This window comes from Balaenoptera physalus (genome assembly GCF_965194825.1).
Source record: "Balaenoptera physalus genome assembly, chromosome: 10".
Taxonomy (NCBI): domain Eukaryota; kingdom Metazoa; phylum Chordata; class Mammalia; order Artiodactyla; family Balaenopteridae; genus Balaenoptera; species Balaenoptera physalus.
The window spans coordinates 45,183,182-45,200,692 of record NC_138889.1 but is presented as its reverse complement, the minus strand read 5'-3'; the positions used below and the strand labels follow the sequence as shown (position 1 = coordinate 45,200,692).

General features: G+C 36.3%; 1 long non-coding RNA gene across 1 annotated transcript in view; it reads right to left on the bottom strand.

The window, feature by feature from the left end:
- LOC309636733 overlaps positions 1 to 17,215 on the bottom strand; it is a 241,898-nt gene extending 224,683 nt beyond the window's left edge. Inside the window, exon 1 of the long non-coding RNA XR_014250187.1 lies at positions 16,825 to 17,215. This is a non-coding gene — a long non-coding RNA (uncharacterized lncRNA). The remainder of the gene's footprint in view (positions 1 to 16,824) is intronic.
- Between the last annotated feature and the right edge of the window lie 296 nt (positions 17,216 to 17,511).

Here is a 17,511-nt window from a genome sequence, read left to right as displayed (position 1 = left end):
ATTAAAAAAGACCTGGGCATGAGGTGGGCTCTGCCTCAGAAATCTGCTGATGGGAGGGGGCAGGGACCAGGATTATGTGGAAATTTGAATGAAATATATCATCCATAAACTAACCTTGTTGATAAAGAGTAGTTGGGCATCACTTACTGGGTGAGAAGCCCAGATGGAGTACAAGTTTTTGTCATTCTTTATGAAGAGGAAGTGCAACTCAGTAAGCAGAATAAGTATCAGAATCTTCTAGCCCCAAATTCAAGCATAATGTTCTAGGTGGTCAGTCTATTTACAATTATTCCATTCAACAAATATTTATCAAGTGCTTACAGCAGATAAAATAGTGATGAAAAGGACATAGCTTTACTCTCATGGAGAGTATAGTCCAACAGGAGAAATGAACATTAATCACATAATCATACATATAAGTGTATAAATGCAAAATGGGATCATTATTATGAAAGGAAGTTAAACAACTCCATGACAGTATGTGTGTGTGGGTGTGTGGGTGTGTGTGGGTGTGTTTTGAGGAGGTAGTTTAGGAGAGAATTTTCTGAAGAAATTCTTAAACTAAAAGTTCCTCAATTAGTGAAGCTGAGGAAAGGACAGTGTTATTACAAACAACCTCAATTATTGGTGGTTGAACTTACATAAAATCATTATGGTAAATCCTGGTGGAGAAGCATTATTCCTGGGCATAGGTCCTCCAAACAGCAGCTGGGGTACCAAGGCTCCTTGTATCTAATGGTTCTACTACCCTCAATATGTAACATCCATGAAAGGGAAAGAAAGAGCATGGAAATGGCACACACACTTTAAGTTGCCTCAGCCCAGAGGGAAACATAACTACTACTCACATTCTGTTGGAAAGAACTAATTACATGATTTCACCCTAAGCGTGGAGAGATAGGGAAATGGGTTTTAACTATGTACCCAAGAAATAGAAAACTGATTCAATGAGCACCTTTCCAATTCTGGCCACATATCTGAAGGGTGAATGAGAGTTAATTCATTAATTGGTTTTTTGGGAAAGAGGAGTTGGAGGGAGCATTCCAAATACAAGACATAGCATATGCAAAGGTCCAAGCTCATTAAGGAATAGACAATGTTTAAAGAAAAAATGGTAGTTATTGTGGCTGAAACACCAAGGGTGTGAGTGGTAAGAGTTAAGGCTAGAGAGGGAAGTAGTGTCCAGTTCATTCAAGGCCTCTGTGATGTGATTTATAATAAGGAATTTATATTTAGTCTCAGTCCCTCTTTCTGGCACTGACCTCCTAAAACCCTTGGGATTTCCTAAGGGATGAGAGCTATAAAGGTGTCTTTTGTTATGTTAATTAGGTGACTTAGGGACAGCTCCTAAGGATAAGGGCAGGTTGCCAGAGGAGTCAACCATGTGATTAGAGGTTAGAACTTTTCAGTCCCAACCCCTGATTTCTGGGAAGGGCAGAGGGGCTGGAGGTTGAATCAATCCATAGTGGCCAATGATTTAATCAATCATGCCTATGTAATGAAGCCTCCATAAAACCCCAAAAGGACAAGGTTCAGAGAGTTTCTGAATTAAACATTTAGAGATTCTCGAGGATAATGGGTACCTGGAGAGAGCACGGAATCTCTGTGCCCTTTTCCCATATCTTGCTCTAAACATCTTCTCTGTCTGACTGTTGCTGAGTTATATCCTTTTATAATAAATCAGTAATGTAGTGAGTAAATGAGTTTCCTGAGTTCTTTGAGTCACTCTAGCAATTAATCAAACCTAAGGAAGGGGTTGTGGAAACCTCTGATTTATAGCCAGTCAGTCAGAAGTACAGGTAACAACCTGAACTTGCAACTACATCTGAAGGTCAATGAGGGGGCCATGAGAACCTCCAATCTGTAGCTGGTTGATCAGAAGTACAACCTTGGCTTATGATTGGCATCTGAATGGGGGTGTAGTTTTGTAGGACTGAACCTTTAACCTGTGGAATCTGAAGGTATCTCTGGGTAGATGGTGTCAGAATTGAGTTGAATCGTAGGACACACGGCTGATGTCCATAGAATTGCTTGTTGGTGTGGAAACCCCACACACACATTTGAGTTGGGTGCAGAAATTTTAGCTTCATGGGCCATTGAAAGGATTTTTTACATTATTCTAACTAACTGCAGTGGAAAGTCACTGAAAGGTTCTAAGTGAGGGAATGACAGATGCATTGACAGGCCTGTGCTCATTATTCTGGTTACATTATAGAAACAGATTGGAGGAGCACAATATTTGAAGTGGGAAATTCAACAAAGAGGTTATTGCTTTGGGCCAGGTGAGAGAGGGCTATAGCTTGAACTAGTGTAGTGGCAGTAGAGTTGGACAAGGGGGTATAGACGCAATAGAAATTGACAACTGGTCACTAGGAAATGGCTATTATCTCAAAGAAGAAGTTTCGGTTACCAAGTAGAGGAGCCTGCATTGGAGTAAATAAAGATCATGGTCCCAGGCAATCAAATTAAATTTCCAAGACTAACTTAGCCTCCCTAGCAGAAAAGTTAAGGTAAGGCAGAGAAACCAAAACAGAAGCCCATAGAGTGGGCCAACTTGATGAAAAAAGGAATAGGGGGGCTTCCCTGGTGGCACAGAGGTTGAGAATCTGCCTATCAATGCAGGGGACATGGGTTCGAGCCCTGGTCTGGGAAGATCCCACATGCTGCGGAGCAGCTAGGCCCGTGAGCCACAACTACTGAGCCTGGGCATCTGGAGCCTGTGCGTCACAACAAGAGAGGCTGCGACAGTGAAAGGCCCGCGCACCGCGATGAAGAGTGGCCCCCGCTTGCCACAACTAGAGAAAGCCCTCGCACAGAAACGAAGACCCAACACAGCCAAAAAAATTAATTAATTAAAAAAAAAAAGGAATAGGGCTGGAAAAACAATAAGGTCACATGAAGATTCAAGGGACATATCCAGCTCACATCATATCTAAATTTCTGGCGGGAAGACCTAATTGCAACTATTTCTAGATATTTGGATGGAGGCTGTCAGTAAACAATGTACGAGTTCTTCCAGGGTAGGGACCTTGTCTTTTTCATGCTTTTGTTTTCAAATGCTACTACGTTTCCTAACATAATATCCACTCATTATGAGTTTATTAAATGATATAGTCTATATTCCTATGCTTATTCAATAAAGAGCTATGCAAGAAGGACATTGGAGAATTCGTATGTGACTCAAATCATGTTTAAGTGTGTCTTAACCATATTACCTTCCGTAAGCTATGGTAAGGCTAGACTCAGATCAAGAGAAAAAAGATGGAAAGAGTTCATAATTTTGTTACTCACCCCTCCTTATGGAGAAACAGTACCAGATGCAGGCTACTCAGAGGAAGCAACAGGATGGCCACTAGGCAGAGGAAGAAAGTGAAACTGTGGGCAAACCCCTTTATTGTGCTTTCCACCAGCAAGAACAGGCAAGGCAAGGTAAGTGGGCTTACGATCAGCTGGCTGTGTTTGAAAGTGATGCCCCATGAAATTCAGGTTCACTATTACTGTTAGCACATGTGGGTGTGAGGTTATCTAAAGTCTCCAGATGTTTTTGGTTGGGCCAGGGTTAACACTCTAGTTCATATCCCCAGTCTAAGCCACAGCCCTCTTTTGCTTCAGATTACATCTGAAATTAAATTCAAACTCCTTAATATGGCATATAAAGCCCTACAGATTCTGGTCCTTGCCTAGTTCTCCTGCTGCACCTTCCTTAATAGTTCAGGATGTGCCAGCCTCTCTGGTATTTTTTTTCTGACCTTTAAACATTTTAATTTCTCTCCCCTTCCCTGGTTTTTGTATTTCCTGTGCTCTCTGACTGCAATGCTTTTATTTTCCGATGCATCCTATGGCTTGATATTTCCACTGTTTGGTCACAACTCATATGTAACTTCCCCACAGAGACTTCCTATAACTAACCTATCAATGGTAAGCCCAACTCCTACACCCATCATCAAGACAGTTCCTTTCTAGCTTAGTTTGAGTGCCCCCTAAGGAGAGCTTGAGACAATGATTTGCATGCAGGTAGTTTATTGGGGTTATATATTTTTTAAAAACAGGGCAAGGGAACAAAAATGGAAGATAGGGGAGAAAAAAAAAGCCAATAAAATGTATTTTATTGACCTGAGAGCATCTGGGGTGCATAGAACTCAATTCCTCTGGACCCCCCCTGAGAAATAATGTAGAACAGACTTAGAATTTTCTCTCAAAGGAAAGGAGTCTTTGACATTTGGCACACATTCCCATCCACCAATGCTTGCTTAAACTCTAAAGAACTGGGAAATGATCAACTGGCAGAAGCTATGAAGGATATTTAATGAACCTTCCTCCAATATTTATACTGCTTATCAATTGACCAGTTAAAGACAAAGGGAGGTGAGAGAACCAAGGACTAGGAGAAAGATTTTCTAAGAACTCAGGATGAAATAAAAGATAAAAAACTTAGCCAAAATGCATAATAGAACATGATCCTTTCAGAGGACCCATCAATGGTCAAAGTATAAAGAGGTTAGGAATACAACCTGGCTTTAAAGTAGAGCCTTGGTTATTAAAATTAGCTAAAGGAGTAAGTCAAACAATAAAGTCTAGACAGAAGACAAGGTTGGATTCCCTGAACCTGAGGAAGATAACTCTAGAAGACAGGGAAAATAAATACATAGAATATAAAGGCAGATAGAAAAAAATATATGGGAGACTAGTAGACAACATAAATCAGTTATTTTGATAATTCTTGTAGGGACTCAAGTGAAGGATAAATGTGGTTTCAGTGACTTTTCTGAGGATGGCATCTTAAACATATCACCAAAGGACAAAGACAAAGTATGCAAAGCATGGTTAATTCGCAAAAAACAGGGCAGTCGAGTAAATTTCCAGTCTGTCACAGATATTTACAGAACTCTGATTACTAACATCTTGTTTACTCAGAAATCCTACCACCAAAATTCAATGAGCATTATAACCACTATACACTGGGAAAAGTTTAGTCAGTTTGTAAACAATTATTTGTCAGTTCAGTATTTTCCAGAATGTCTGTTTATTTCTGGCAATTATTTCCGTATCTTCTGCCCACTTCAAAAAATGTATCATGGTTTTACATTAAATATAATTTACAACACAAATAATTGAAAAGGAAAATGCAAAATTAAACAATTTCAGAAGAGAAAAAATATTAGATCAGAAATTCTAGACCAAGGGAAGCTATTGAAAACTAGAGTTGGCTAAAATGGGAAGGCTAAGTAGGGGCTAAAATGCACCAAAGAAAAATGAAAAAGTCAAAACTAAGCTTGAAAATTTCTTTATTTCTAGATGACCAGAACCTGGATTTTTGGAAGATCAAACTAAAATATTTATTTTTCTCTTCCCTAGCCTCTCATTTCATTGACCATCTTAACTCAAAAAATTTTTTACATTTCTTTACAGCCATTTACTCACATCAATAATTATATAAAGTCCAAAAGCTCCTTTTCCCACATCCTTTCTTCAGTCATTCTTAGCACTTCCACTCACTCTGGAAGGAATGGAAGCACTTCCATTCCTTCCCCAATAAGATTCCACAATCCATTTTATAATCATTCCTTGAGGAAATAAAATGCTTATTCTATCCACACATATTCAACTATCATATCCGTGTGTGTGTGCATGTATGTTTGCCTAGGAATATAGAATTTGGGACACCTATGTTAATGTTGCCACTATGACCTTTGCATATAAACTGGCTATGCACCTCCTTATCTGAGCTCTGCTATTAATTCCTAGGTACCTTTCATAGTTGACTTTAATTGCTCCTTTGAATTAATCATTCTATTATCTCTTTTTTTTTTTTAGAACTAGATGTCCTTAGATCGCTTAGATATTCCCCCTCTTTTCCTTTTAGCAGAGAAATAATTTATAAAATTGGCAATTTGAACAAATTTCACCAGACTAACAACAGGGAGGGACAGTAGGGGAATGAATGAAAAAAGTATTTAAAATTGAGGAAGTAAGTAGGAAAATGCACGGAAGCCTGAGGTCTATGGCACACTGAGAAAATTATTGGTACAGTAATATAAATGGCCACATCAACTTCTTTATGTAGAGATCCACATTCTCTGGTTCTATTGAGAGTCTAGTATTAAGTCACAAAGATTCTTCTTATCTAATAAAATGGACATTAGAACTAACTGATCAGTATTATTATAAATAAACGTCAACTTTACTCAATACCAAGAGAGCAATTAATATATTTGCCAACCAAACAATGCATCCTATTAAATGACAAAAGTGTCTGCCTGATATACTCCCTTAATATATCTTTAATGATTTAAAGAAAAGAGAATCGAGGAAATAGAAGCAAGAAAGGAATGAATTGGAGAACAAAGGGAGTAATAAGAATTGTTATTGTAAACTCCTTAACTTTTATTCACCTTCCATGTTATTTAGGTCTTTTCAGATCAAATAATAAACTGGCCAAATCAAAGTTCTGTTTAACTAATATTTTCCCCAGTGGTTTTAATTTCAGGTAAAAAGCAAACATTTAATTGTTTGTTATATTGAATCATTGAGGTCTCAGTGAGTAAGCAAAGCTAATGCAGACATAGAAAAACATCATCCAAGGAGCTATGAATAGCTTGGCCCTTTGCCATCTCTCAGTATGTGAGTTTGAAATCTACAAACCAGAGATTAACTCATGGATCAATTATATTTTAAGTATTCTCTGCTAGTGCTACTCAAGAAAGGCCATAACTCCTTCAGTAATTACTTAAATATCATTTGCCAGAAAACTAAACCAACTTACTTATTTCATAAAAACACTTTTGATAAAGAGGAAACAGTAAACTACAAGCTGTTCATCTTCCTGATTAAATGATGATATATTCTTGCATTTTCTTCTCCAACGTGCATGCTTGGTAACACTTGGCAATGTCTCCATCACTGAGACATTTCTACCAGCTCTCTTCATTATTTCAGAAATCCCTTCTCCTAATCTATGTCACGGCGACAGCCCTCTTGTAGCATGTATCCGCCAGCTATCTGATCTTCTAGCTGACTCTTTGGCATAAGGCTACCTCCAGCTGCTATATTTTTTCATTGATCATTTGTTTAAACCACATGTTCTGATTTTTATTTGGGTGTCATTCTTTTAAAAATAAATCCTTATGTTTTAGATTTCAACTGTGAAAATTCATAATAAAAATAATTTGGAACAACAGAAAAGGAAAAGAGTTAACCTTCTCTACTGCTCCTCTTCTCAATATATCTAACACAGAAAGATATTGATGGTCTTTAAATAAATGTTCCTGAAGTTCAAAATCAACAGCAACAACAAGAAAACTTCACATGTTTTTAAAACCCTTTGACAATGAGTACACTTAAATGATATATTTTTAAAAGAGTGAAGTTTTTCTTGATATGAATAACCAAAATCTTAGTAAGTTGATTCAAGTTATTTTAGAGTTAGATTGGACTGTTTTTTTTAGATGGAATATAGAAGTGCACATACAGAATACACTAGAGTGCATTTAAACTGTGAATCACTTATATTAAGGCAACAAATCCTAACATTGTCTCCTGGCCCGAAGAAATGCATAATCTTCTCTCTTCTTTCTGTATATGTTGCTAGAGACATATTTTGTTAAACCAGCTTAGTGTTTTGTTTTGTAAATTATAAACAATTCTCTACCAAGAGATCTTGCATAAAAATCTGGATTTAAAATACCTTTTGGAAATCAGAAAATTTGATCAAATTGGTTCTGCATTCCTATGTGGCAATAATTACAGGCTCTGGGGGCAGCTATTCCCTTCAGAAAGATCAAGTACTGTCCAATTTTCAACCTGCCTGCATACCTGACACACTCTTGACTTGCCACCATAGGCATTTGCATTGTGACCCTATAATAAAGCTTTTAATCCACATAACGATATCTACTGCTTTCCTTTCTCTCTCAAGGTTGGCAGTGAGATGGTTTTGGGGAAAATCTGCCTGCCTTAGAACTGGCATGTGCAGATTAGGGAAAACTTCTCGATAGATCCCAGGGATAGAGTCATATAGCCTCCCTCCCTCTCTCTCTCTCTTTCTCTCTCTCCATACATATCACAGGATTTGCCTTTAGTTGTCTTTGGAATCAGAAATAGGTATACACTCAGGGGAAGACAAGTCAAGGCACAAACAGTCTCCAATCTGGTTCAATGTAATTCATACTAGGTTTGGAGAAAAATCTTCATTATAGGGAGTATACATTTTTCTGGCCTTGATCTCTCTCTCTCTTTCTCTTTCTCTCTCTCTCTCTCTCTGTATATATATGTATATGTTCCAGGATGGTATATGGATGTTTGCAGAATAAGATTCAGGTTCTATGTCCAAGCCACTAACATCATTCCAATGCAATTTCAAGCTAGTCAATTTATTAGATATATGCATGTATAATTATATGTGTGACTTATGGTGATAATTAAGAATTGTTCATTATTAATATCCACCCCTTCATCACAATTATAAATCTTTATAGTTGAGAATATTGAGGAAGAGAACTTGTTCTACCACCTTTTCAGAAAAGACTGTAAATTGGTATGCAAATACTTTAGTGCTAAATGGAATAGAACAGCATTTTCACCTGAGACAGTGAATAAGTGACCAAGATTTATACCTAAACAAAAAATGAAGGATACAAAATTCCCAGGGCAGAAAATTTGAGAGAGTGATGGTAGGAAAAAGTTAATTTCAAAAGGGAAAAAGAACTGTCATACTGTGTGCTAGAAACTTTACATAGGTAATTTCATTTAATCAGCACACCACATCTAAGAGGAAAATATGCTCATCATTGTAAAGATGCACAGAAAGATAAAGTGATTGATTCATGGTCACAGAGCCAGGAAGTAAAAAAATGGAATGCAAACATATAATTACCTGACTCTTATCTGGGTTCTTTTTCCATTATACTATTGTATGATGCAATAATTAGGTGGCATTATCAAGAGAGAGTTTTCCTATGCAATGAGTGATCTTATGAATTGCTACAGGTGAATGACTCCCTTTGTTTACCCAATTTTTCTCTAATTTATGTGACAATGGGCATTATTCTTAGTATTAAAAATTTTCGGAATCAGCTTGAGTAAATGCTCATATACTCAAATATCTTTCAATTTACAGATGAAGAAGTTGGTCCATTTCTGTTTACCTGACACTCAAAAAAGAAGACTAGTATACTATCTCTTTGGAGTAGAACAGAAATGGTAATTTAAGTTCTCAGGTTTGCTTTGAAAAAGTACTTTCCATTAAATTGTCATCTTCAAAATGATGAATATATTTTATATCATGATTAGAAACTGTACCAGAAAGACCAGACTAGATATACTTAGAATTAAAGATTGTCCAGAAAAATTTTTTACAAAGATTCAAAACTATTTTCTGTAACTTAATATATAAATATTGGAACAATTTATTTTTGCTTGTTTCATATTAGAACTCTTACCCAAAGGAGTAAGACTACCCCTTAGGAGGAAGTTATTTGAAATTCAAGAGCTTTTGTCTAGAGAGGAAAAAATATGTAATTTTGCTGGTGGTTAAAGATTATCCATTGAAAAATTTACTATTGACTTAAGTTGTAGGTGTAATTCACTAGAATAAAACAAAACACTTTTAAGGCAGGGAGAAAAATATATAATAATGGAATAAATGTATATGTAGGGAAAGGAGAGATGGTGAGGATTACTGAACGATCTATGGATATTGACTCCAGGTTCTAAAGAATAAAGGAAAAGATAAATCTAATTCATCAATGTACCTTAGTTGTTTTTTTTTTTTTGATTATAGAATTTATCCATGCCCTCCTTTAACTTGTGTGGCTCAGTTGTTCTCTAGACTCATTCTTTAAATGTATCCTTCCCTCTCTGTCAGGGAAAATCACCAAGGGGAATGGGAAAATGTGGCATAGCGTGTTCCAGTGTTGAATTACAGAAAGTAGGCTTTGTAATGTCACCTCAAATTGGGAAGAGGGTAAAAATTATGCTATTTTAGAGAGAATATGAATATCATAAGGAAAGCAAGAGGAAAGCAAATGGCCAGAATTAAATTCCACACTGTTAAATCTGCCGAATTTTTAAAAAGATACAGCACAATCAAGAAGACAGAAAAGAATGCTGCCACCCAGGCCTCTTCCTCCTTTCCTCCATTGTTAACATATGGATTTTCTCTCTTTATTCAAAGCAACAGTGAAAATATTTGGAGGAGAGAATGGCTATGCCATTAAAAAATTATACAAAACTTGGAAATAGGGCAAAGACATTATGATGTTCCCTACTGATGTCATACTGGATCACTATCTAAAAAATCTACCCAAAGGTGCACTGTAGATAAAGGTAACTTTACTTGATGTACTAGTTACTATTTATTAAAGCCCAGATTCTGTAGCATAAGATGCTAACTTTTATAAGACTGAGAAACTGCATATTGTTTATTTTTGTTAATCCTATACTCCTAATTTACCCCTCCCCCACCTCCTCTTTGGTAACTATAAGTTTGTTTTCTGTGCTTGTTTGTCTGTTTCTGTTCTGTAAATAAATTCATTTGTATTATTTTTTAGATTCCACATATAAATGATATCATATAATATTTGTCTTTCTCTGTCTGACTTATTTCTCTTAGTATGATATTCTCTAGGTCAATCCATGTTGCTGCAAATGACATTATTTCATTTTTTTATGGCTGAGTAATATTCTATTTTATATATATACCACATCTCCCTTATCCATTCATCTGTTGGGGCACTTAGGTTGCTTCCACATCTTGGCTATTGTAAATAGTGTTGCTATGTACATTGGGGTGCATATTTCTTTTTGAATTAGAGTTTTCATCTTTTCCAGATATATGCCCCAGAATGGACTGCTGATAACATATGGTAACTCTATCTTAGTTTTTAAGGAACCTCCATACTGTTTTGCATAATGGCTGCACCAATTTACATTTCCACAAACAGTATAGGAGGGTTTCCTTTTCTCTACACCCTGTCTAGCATTTATTATTTATAGACTTTTTGATGATAGCTGTTCTGACTGGTGTAAGGTGATAGCTCATTGTAGTTTTGATTTGCATTTATCTAGTAATTAGCAATGTTGAACATCTTTTCATGTCCCTGTTGGCCATCTGTAAGTCTTCTTTGGAGAAATGTCTATTTAGGTTTTCTGCCCATTTTTTGATTGGGTTGTTTGTTTTCTATATTGAGTTGTATGAGATGTTTGCATATTTTGGAAATTAACCCCTTGTCTGTCACATCTTTTGCAAATATTTTCTCCCAATCCATAGGTTGTTTTGCATATAATTTTTATCTGATACAGATATAAATGATTTATATCTGGTATAAAGAGAACCCCCAATTTTTAAAAATTTCCTTGGAAAATATTGACAACTCTTCGATCGAATGCTCTCACATTTTGCCCACTGGAAGTGTCTTCAACTTTCTCCAGTTACTGTCTTCTTCCGGACACTAAAAGACTACAAAACCTTATTTAAGCCAAAGCACTTTGAATTTTTTTTTCATTATTAAGAAATCCAGTCTTCAACTTGTAAAATCTGCATGTATTTCCTCCTTACACATGCTGGACTCTGTGCAAGATGATAGGACTACGGAGATGAGCTGACTTTCAAATTTCATGGATTTCTCAATCAAATTAAAATGATAGACAAAGAGATTCACAACTACAATATAAGAAAGACTATGCAGCAGGCACAGAAAAGGCATATAAGTGAGCATGGGAATCAAGGAAGCATTTCCAAAAGTGGTGATATTTTACTTGTCTATTGAAGACGGAGTAAGGATTAGCCAAGCAATGAGAATTTCAGGCTGTGGAAAGAGTGTGAAGGAAAGTATTGTACAAGAACTACTTACTTGTTCAGAGAACTGAAGGTGGAAAAAGATGTCCTGAAAATTTTTGGAGTAGCTGAGATCCGAAGGACAGTCGAGGACCAGTCCTAAAAGGCTTTATGTTATGGAAAAGAGTTTGAACTCTGAAGTTCATATAGGATATTATGCCACAGCATGCTGTCAACAGATCTTTACTTCAGAATGTTCACCCTGACTGCCCAGACACAAAAGTAATAGAGGGAAGCAAGACTGGAGGAAAGGAAACCAAATAGGAGATGACCATAGTAACTCAAGTTAAATAAAGAAGGCTGACCTGGAAGATTGTGGCCAGTTGCTTTAGAGATATTTACAAATTAAGAACAACAGTTCTCACTGACAAATAGATAGAGGAATGAAGGGAACTAGGATGTGATCCATAAGTGGCCAAATGTACCTTTGCAATCTAGAAAGCACACAAAGTAGAGAATGCTTGGTATATTAATTTTCTATTGCTGTGTAACAAGTTGGCACAATTTAGCTACTTAACACAACACAAATGCGTTAGCTCACAGTTTCCGTGGGTCGTAAGTCTGACCTGCTTTATCTGGGTCCCCTGTTCAGGATCTCAAAAGGCTGAAATTAAGGTACCTGCTAAATGTATCATCATCTTGAGGCTTGACTAGGAAAAAAAAAAATCCACTTACAAGCTTTCTTGCATTGAAGGCAGAATTCATTTTCTGGTGGCCATATGACTGAGGTCTCCATTTTCTTGCTAGCTGTCAGCTGGAGGATACTCTCAGCTCCTAGAGCAGTTTATTCCTCCAAAGCCAGCAGCACGGTGTTTGCTGCTGCTTTGAGTATCTCACTTCTTTTAATGTACTATTATCTCAGGCTCACCCAGAATAATCTCCTTTTAATTAACTCAACTGATTAGGGAACTTAATTATATCAGCAAAATCCCTTTTACCATACAAGGTAGCGTGATTACAGGATTGATAGTTCATAATATGCACATGCTCCTCTCACCAAGAAGGGGAATCATGCAGGGTATGACTGCAGAAGGCAACAGTCTTATAGGGTATCTTAGAATTCTGCCTATTACATTGAGGGGGAAGATTATGAATGGGAATCAGAGCCTTCCTTATCAGAAGATGTGATTGCTCAGGAAAGAAGAAAATGAAGAAAGAAGCATAGACAAGATTCAACATGGGGACAGAATAATTAGTGATTAGGCAGACAAACATAATTTATTTAATCCTAAAGTACTTACATCCAAAGGACACTCCTAAATTTTAAATCCTTTAAATTTAAGCTTTAAATTTTAAAGCTTTATTTTAAAAATGTAGGTAGCAAGGAAGATGTCTAACAAAGAAAATATAAAGAAATAAGTGATTTCCCATTTCAAATTGTATTTCCCCCATTCTTTTCACTGTTAAAGAGGCTCTTTGCTAACACCCCTATCATTGTTTCTTCATTCTGCTGGAGCTGCTCCAAGCTTCTCACTTTTAGCTGAAGTTGTGAGACCCTCATCGGTCATAACAGTACAACAAAAGCCTGGTGTCTGCTAAGTATAGAGAATTGTCTCACAGTTTCTACAATAATTCTCCTATTTATACAACCTAGAATCTCAACCTCATTTTAAACAACAGTACTGAACTGTATCTGTGACCCTGCCCCAACTGCTTTTCTAAACGTTTCCCCACTGTTATTTTTTATAATAATGTCTTTACTTCAATTAGCATTTCCAACAATGAAAACATTTACTGAAGCAGTGGCTCATTGAAGTTATACTTCACAGAGATCAATTCAGAATGGGATTTTTGGACTAAGTGGGATCTCAAAGAGGTCATATAGATCACCCTCCTGTATCCAAGCAACCCCCCAGAAGATAACCATCCTATTCCAGAAATCACTCCCCAAAAGGAAATTCTACAGCCATTCCTTCAGCAACTTATTTATGTGTCTAATTACCCTTACAGTCAGGGACTTCTTGTTCGAGTCTCTCTGGGTGTGTAGAACAGTTGGTAACCATACTCCTTATAATGGCTGTTCATAAATCTGCAAACTTTTCTTAAGTCATCTTCATTATCTCTATTCCAGACCAACTATATTCTATACTTAATAGTCAACTTCATACATCTTCAGCATTCAAGGACCAAGTTTTTGGCAAATTCATAAACGATGTCAAATCTCCTAACTTCCTGTACATTTAAAAGAAATACAAATTAAAGATGAATTAATATAGCATACAAACCAATTGTTTGCCTGCGTAGCTGTCTTTCTAGCAGCTCAAGTACTAAAGGTCATACTCACAAACCATGTAAAGAAAGCCATAACTATATGATTACTGTTCCCATTATCTCCTCATCCTGTCTGATAACTATATTCACTTCCTTTTTAGACTCCTTCTTCTGCAAGTGACCTGAGTTGCAGACAAATATGGTCAATGTGACACTGGTACTTAGTAATCCTCTCCTAATCTTTTTAGTCCTCTGATTGAATAAGCAATCTATATGGTGAAATACAGTGCCTTTGTTCCAACATTATCTCAAGCTGGTCTTGAATACATACATATATTTAAGAATTGCTATACTTTAATATAATTCTCTGTAAAATGTCAATTTCCATCATTTTTATTCTCTCTGTTTCTGTCAATATTGCAACATTTTCCCACACAATCGCCATTATAGCCTGTTATGCCTACTCTCCATAGAAGCTGTTAAATTGACAGCCACATCCGAGTCTGAACTTCTTAAATACTCTTTTTTGGCTTGGTGTCAACACTCTCCAATGTTTTTGTTTTTGTTTTTGTTTTTTTCTTTCCACTAATTCTGAACTAATTCACTGAGCAAGACAGTGAACTACTAAAATTCAATCTGGCATAGATCTTCGTATTTATATAATCAGAGACTGGCTATTCTCATCAATATTGAGGCAGGGAACCAAGCTTACTGAAAATAATAATTCTACGTTTTGGTACAGGCATTGAACTGAGTTCAGGATTCTAAGTTTCAAATCCTTCTTTGAAAACAGAAAGTTGCATATTTTGAAAAAGTCCGTTCATATAGGAGAAATATTATTTTAGTTGTCCTTTTCTCTTTTTTTGCATTAATTTGCATATCCCTGAATACTAGTGTTTGTAAAGTGAATATATATGTATAAATGTAAGGTAAATATATATGTATTTAATTTTACTCTCTATTTAATTTTACTCTCCTCTGAATTGTCTATTAAAATCTTAGTTCATTTTCTTGAGTAGTTGCTCATTTTACTAATTTGTTAGAGCCTTATGTGCCATCTATGTTGCAAATATATTTTCCAAACTCTTTCAGTTGTCTATCGATTTTCTTCATGGTATCTTTTGCCATACACACTTTTAATTTTGTACTACCCTATATAAGCACATTTTATTACAGATTTCGAATGTCTTATTTTGTCAAGAGGGTCACTTATGTTATTGGGTGGAGCATGTAATCTCTTAGATGTTTTTCTAACATAGTCATTACATACATGACTATGTTAGAAGGAAATATATAATCTACTTTAAATTTTGATTTATATCTGGAGTGAAATAGGGATATAATTTTATTTTTACAATGGATAATAATTTCTTAAATGAGCCATCATTTTCCCATTGAGTTGAATTATCTCAATCATATACTAAATACTCAAATATATCAGATTTATTTCCAGAGTCTCTATTATGTTGCATTTTTTTTTTGTATTTTGTAGTTGTCACTGTTGTTGCTCGCTGATTCTCATGCCAATATACTATTAATTTTACTATAGTACATTTATAAAATTTTCTGTGTTAGGCAAAGTAAATCCCCTCCTATTTTTCCTAACCCATTTTTCCTATCTGCTTTTTATAATTTTCTTTTTTGGGCATTTATTCTTCTACATGAATTTCAAAATCATTTTATCCATTTCAAAGACAATGTATCTCCCCCAGAAAATCTTCTATTTACTAATTAGCAGATAACTAAATTCATATATTAATTTTTGAGGGAATTGATATTTAATATTCCCATTCTGAAACATAAGGCATTGTTTTTCAATAAAATGACTTCATTTATTTCCTATATCTTTCTCATTTCATTTATTCGTAAATGTATATAGTCTTCATTACTATTATGAATAGATTTTTTCCATGTCCTTTTTCTTGCTTTTTACTTAACTGAAAAATACCTTTGAGCTTTATATATTCTTGTGCTCAGTCACATTGGAAATTCCTTTATTAGTTCAAATAGCTTTAAACTAGACTCTCTTGCATTTCCTAGGTATAAAATACACTAATAAAAACAGATCACTTTACTTTCTCTTGGTTTTTTCTTTTTTAAAATGGTGATAATGATAATAGTTATTTTATAAGTTCTCTATGAGGAATAAATGAATTAAAATACATAAAATATTTTGAACAGTACCCAGAATACTAGTCCTTAATAAAAGTTAACTATTTGTGGTAATACTAGGCATTCTTGTCTAGGTCTTAATTTTAGTTAAAATGACAAGTGTGTATCCATATACGAGGAAATTCCTAGTGCTATTTATATTTCTCCTTCTTGGCCAGATGCAAAAAGCCTGAACCCTTTGCTTTTAAGATTGTTCTGAATGTCAGTGTCCAAAAAAAATAATAATAATAATAAAGAAAAAGGAAAGCAGTTGTCCAGAGTCAACAAGTTATCATTTCAAATCACAATTTAATATCCATAAAATTCTGGGAAACTTATGTAAGCTCCAAACGTGAAGCTTTTATGGGGCTAATTGCACTTCCTAATCCTGGACTTATGAGGATTAAATGAGATAATGATCACAAAGTGCTAAGTACTATTCCTGGTAGAAAGCAGATGTTCAGTGCATGCTAATACTTCCTTTCTCCCTCTTTTTCACATTTCCACCATCTCAGGAAAGTCTTTTATACATGACCTTCAAATAGAAATACTGTATTGTCTTTTATTACCAGCACATAACTATCACTATTAGCCTTCATCTCACTGATTAAAAAAAACAACAGGGCGACCTTCAAGATGGCTGAAGAGTAGGAAGTGGAGATCACCTTCCTCTCCACAAATACATCAAAAATACATCTATATGTGGAACAACTCCTACAGAACACCTACTGAACACTGGCAGAAAACCTCGGATTTCCCAAAAGGCAAGAAAATCCCCACCTACCTGGGTAGGGCAAAAGAAAAAAGAAAAAACAGAGACAAAAGAATAGGGATGGGACCTGCACCTCTGGGAGGGAGCTGTGAAGGAGGAAAAGTGTCCACACACTAGGAAGCCCCTTCACTAGTGGAGACAGGGGGTGGGCAGGGGGGAAGCTTTGGAGCCACAGAGGAGAGTGCAGCAACAGGGGTGCAGGGGGCAAAGTGGAGAGATTCCTGCACAGAGGATCGGTGCCGACCAGCAGTCACCAACTCAAGAGGCTTGTCTGCTCACCTGCTGTGGTGGGTGGGGGCTGGGAGCTGAGGCTCGGGCTTTGGAGGTCAGATCCCAGGGAGAGGACTGGTGTTGGCTGCATGAACACAGCCTGAAGGGGGCTAGTGCACCACAGCTAGCTGAGAGGGAGTCCAGGAAAAAGTCTGGAACTGCCAAAGACACAAGAGACCATTGTTTCGGGGTGCACGAGGAGAGGGGATTCCTTCCCCGTGTGCCCACAGAAGGCAGAGTACTGCCTAAGTGAGCTCCAGAGACGGGTGTAAGC